Here is a 5,032-nt window from a genome sequence, read left to right on the forward strand (position 1 = left end):
GAAAATGGATAGAAGATGCCTGGAGTGAGGATGTAAGAAAGAGGGAACTAAACCTTGATTTGTAAGTATGTTGTTTGCATCCCGCACCTGACAGAAAGAAAAAAGGGAAATGGACTCCTCGGGTGAATCTGAACTACCAGTTTTTCGGTTAACGGTTGAACATTTAAGAGACAGCATAGGGGAGGACTGGGGAGAGAGAGAGAGAGAGAGAGAGAGAGAGAGAGAGAGTCATGCTGTTCTAAATATTTTGGTTAATTCTGAATTTCCCATATCACTCGTTATAAGTGAGGCTTTATGCAGTACATTATTGCACTCTTCATAAATCCGCGAAAGTGCCATCAGCGGTGCAGGAAAGGGACGTCTTGACGCCGTGGCACCTACATAGTCGGGTGCTGGAGCGGACTGGTTATTTACACGTCCCTCAGCTCCTTCCCCATCCCACAATAGGAGAGAGTTGGGTTGCAGGGGAAGGGACGCTCATGAGTTCGTACCACAGTGTTCTTATTCAGATGAGCCTTGGACTGCACCTACTGCTGACAAAAAAAGCGTTTACTGTTAGTTTGTCCTTTTCGTCAGCAGTAATTATTTACTTTTATAAAACTCATTGAGATTCTTCATTACAAAATCCTCTGCTTCTCTCTCTCTCTCTCTCTCTCTGATCGGTAATATGCTTTTAATTCGTATGCCAAGAGTGATAAATGTCTGATTGGTAGCCATCTGCCTAGGATTCAGAATTAAAGTCTTCAGTCGAGAGAGAGAGAGAGAGAAGCTTTTAGTGATTAGTGTGAGGGAAAATGAATATGAAGGTTGAGGAGGCTAAGAGTTGACAAAAGATATAAATGGATGGATGAAGCAAGCACTGAGATGAGAAGATTTAACGGCCAACTGTTAACATCTTCAGCTAAAGAACGTATTGTTTATCCTATATTCTCCTTATCTGCAGAGCATGTTTGTCTATCTACTTACCTATTATTAAAATTTTATTTACTGTCATTAGTTTAAGTAGAACGTTTGGTTTACAGTACGTTAATGAATATTGCATATTATTTCGAAAATTCATGTACTCTTTCCCAAGATAAATAAAACTATCGCTGGTTCGGAAGAGTGTGATAAAAAATTCATCGGATTTCAAGGGGTTCATTGGCTGTCAATGAAGAGCAGCTACTAACATTACTCGAAGCCAGCGGAGAAAATCCTTAAAAAAAAGAAAGAAAGAAAGAAAGAAAGAACAATGCTTTGATTAATGACTGTCCACTGCAGGAAGTTCAAGGTCAATTAAAGTTGGCTAAGTCACAGTCTTCCCTCAAAACCGGATCCACGGTAATTGGCTTCCATCCGGGTGCCAGTCGTGCTGCGTGTGAAGGCCAGCACAAGAACCGAACTCGAGTTCTTGTTTTAGCGAGCTGTGTGAGCTAACAAAGGAACGACCGGCTTCCCCATCCCAAGGAGCAGTGGCTGACATTCCTCTTACCTAACCTAATTATCTATTTTCCTCTGCTGACACCTCCAGATGACGCTGTGCCCCGAGGAGGCTTGGGGTCTGTCTATTCAGTTGGCCCCTTTACTGCGAGAAGGGTGCTGGAGAGGGACGCCTTCATAGTCGGGCAGCTCTACTGTCTGGTTTTACAAATATTCCCTGTCTCCTTTCCAATCCCATAAAAGATGTATGACGGATTATCAGAGAATAGCAACTTCAACCTGCCGCCCGCCCGGTTTGCCCTTCAGATGAACTTCGGGTTCCAACCGCAGTTACTACGAGAAATCTCTCCTGAACACATTTTAAAGGTGTGGCAATAGCAAACATTGATATTGCTAAAAAAAAGTCGTCATACTATGGAGTTCAGTAGCTAAAACGATATCTATTCACATCACCTACTTATGATCGGGCTTTCACTTGTATTTCAGCCATCGTCAGATGATTATATTCAACAAAGAGTAAGTAACTGGAGCCTGAGAGTGTTAGTACTGCTACCACTAACACCGTCATATGTGTAGTAACTTAAATATTCTGTACCATGGTTTTATTTACTGCCAGTGAATGATTGGAGCCTGTATGTCTTAACTCCTAGATCCCGGTGACGCATTTAGTTTATTCTTTTTACCTCAAGACGTTTTTATTTACCATATGATAGACTGTTCGACTTAAAGGGATCGAATGTACTCTTTACGGCTTTGTTTCTACTAAGTGACTTTATTAAGTTTAATAAAATTTTCTGATGGTTGTATGATTGTATTACAAAATACGCTATCGGGCTGAAGGGGTTACTAGAGTTCAATGACCGCAAGAGGGTGAGGGAGATGGGCTTGGGGAGGGAGGGGGGTGGATTCAGAAAAGTGTTGGGCGGGCAGAAAGGACAGGACATTAGAGGATGGAACAGCGAGGCAGGGGATAGAGAACTCATTTTGAGAAGGTAAACATTTGTGGACTTCAGCAAGATGACCTAATACGTGTTATATTCTTACAACTACTAGACAACTTTACGCAGCTTAAGGCAGACATTTCAAACTAGAGGTGGGTTGAGACAAACCCTCCATTAATCACTTTCTTAGAAGCGTTCTATAAGTTGAATAAAATTGCCTGGAGCTAGCAGAAAACTAAATAATGTGTCAGCGGATTTAATGGGTTAAGTGAGAGTTCTTGTGAGGATATAAGCAAATGATTAATCCTATTTTTTTTTTTTTTCTAGCCAGGAGTGCTGTTATAATTATGACGTTTGTCCCTTTCACCGGCACTCGTAGTTCCTCCCCATTAATAAACGTGAGGGCAAGAATATAGCCTAGCTGGTGTAAGAACACCAAATTTCTCAGGCTGTCCATTCCTTTATAATTTCTCTCTCTCTCTCTCTCTCTCTCTCTCTCTCTCTCTCTCTCTCTCTCTCTCTCTCTCTCTCTCAGGAACAGCAGAGGAAAAGCGAAAAGAAATTTGAGGATTTTCATTTCGCCACGAAGGCCTCCCCCGTTGCTTCAAACTAGCGCTGGAAAATGAACTCTGGGGTGCTGGCAGTGGTGGAGAGTGTAGGTTGAAGTGGACGTAGAGAAGTGGTGACGCGGGAAAGGTGGTGGAAAGAGGGGGAGAAGTGGTGGAGTGACGGAGGGGAGAGGAAAGAGAGAGGGAGTGATGATGGAGTATTTTGGGGTAGCGGTGGAGGTGAAAAAATGAGATGGGGTGAACTGTGATGTTGCTCGGTTGAGATAGAGTAAATGGTGGAGATGAGGTGGGGAATGAATAGTAAGGAAAAACAGTGTGAATCGAGATGCTTTGCAGGAGGGGACTGTGAGGCGAGAGATTGTTAGGAGGGAGTTAGTGAGGTGGAATGAATGTGGAGGGGGAGAAGATGAATGCTTTATAGAAAGGGAAGGAGGATGATTTGTGTGGAGGGAAACTGAGGATGGTCAATGGCAGAGAAAGACAGAAAGTGTTAAGTGACTGAGAGAAAAACGGAAGCTGGATAAGAGAGAGAGAGAGAGAGAGAGAGAGAGAGAGAGAGAGAGAGAGAGAGAGAGAGAGAAGGTGGAGGATAAAGGCAGAGAGGCGGAGGTGACCGGCATAGAAAGAGAGAGAAATAAAAGAGAATGGGAGAGGAAGTGAGGAGGTGGCAGTGCTGGGAGAGAGACCCTATTGAAAGGTGGATGTGTGGAATAGAGGTGGGGATGGAATATGAATGGAGTGAGAAGATTGAATGCAGGGGAAGGAAAGAGACGGTGGAGGTGATGAGGGTGATGGAAGTGGTTGGTGGAGGGGTCGAGGAGTGGTGGAATATGGCCAGTCTTTTCTTATCATTGTCAACATTACCATCATCGTCAGCATCACTCCATTCCTAACTAATATAGTGGATTCAAGGTATTTTATCATCAACATCATCATCACCATCATCGTCACCACCACCATTCTAAAGCACTCGTCCATTAGTGCATGAGGTGGGAAAGAACTTACGGTGATTATCCTCATTGGGCTCAAATGGGTCTTTTCTGACCATCGATATCAGAGTCAACATTTTCTTAAACATTGTCCTCCGAATACTGTCATCACCACTGACACCATTACCACCATAGCCATCATCATCATCATTATCATCATCATCATAGTAATTTCACGTCCAACCAATACGTACAGCTGAATGGATTTCTTTCTGTTTTGTTTTTCTCAGTATTAGCAAACTTTTTCAGCCAGAGTCACGAACATCTCGCGCTTCACTTGGATGTAAAAAGATTTACGAAAGAGATGTTCAGCCATTTATAGCCCATCCTAAGATCAGAGAGGTAGGGTCTCTCTCTCTCTCTCTCTCTCTCTCTCTCTCTCTCTCTCAACATATATATATATATATATATATATATATATATATATATATATATATATATATATATATATCCATCATCCAGTCCTACTATATATATATATATATGATATATATATAAAATTATATCTATATCTATATCTATATATCTATATCTATCTATCTATCTATCAATCTATCTATATATCTATATCTATATCTATCTATCTATCTATCTATCTATATATATATATATATCCATCATCCAGTCCTACTATATATATATATATATATATATATATATATATATCCATCATCCAGTCCTACTATATATATATATATATATATGTAAACGGCCATACCAGCCAACGGCTATACCACGTTGAGTACACCGCTTCCCATCCAATCAGCGAAGTTAAGCAACGCTGGGTCTGGTTAGTACTTGGATGGGTGACCGCCTGGGAACACCAGATGCTGTTGGCATCCCTACGTGTCAAGTGGGGTTGGTGGAGGATTAGTGCCCCTCCCTGTAAAAACTCTAAGCCCTTGATCACCCCGTTTGGGATACATGGCGTCTGGCAATGAATGAATGAAATATATATATATATATATATGTACCCCCTCAACAATATGTCTACCCCGATGTATATATGTCCCCCCCCAATGCATACATGCCTCCACTAAATTTGCTGACCTTGCACGCTTTTCCAGGGCCCCACGCCTGGGCGAAGGCGTTATTGCAGCAGTTCATAGCAGGC

At 42.0% G+C, this 5,032-nt stretch overlaps 1 non-coding gene across 1 annotated transcript; it reads left to right on the forward strand.

Moving 5' to 3' along the window:
* The first annotated feature begins 4,638 nt into the window (after nt 1–4,638).
* On the forward strand, nt 4,639–4,757 carry LOC145410271 (5S ribosomal RNA). The gene has a single exon (XR_013899236.1). It is a non-coding gene; the product is annotated as a 5S ribosomal RNA (ribosomal RNA).
* The last annotated feature ends 275 nt before the right edge of the window (nt 4,758–5,032 follow it).

Source organism: Coenobita brevimanus, chromosome 84 (genome assembly GCF_032717465.1).
Source record: "Coenobita brevimanus isolate Jiangsu-jjx chromosome 84, ASM3271746v2, whole genome shotgun sequence".
In the NCBI taxonomy this organism is placed as follows: Eukaryota; Metazoa; Arthropoda; class Malacostraca; order Decapoda; family Coenobitidae; genus Coenobita; species Coenobita brevimanus.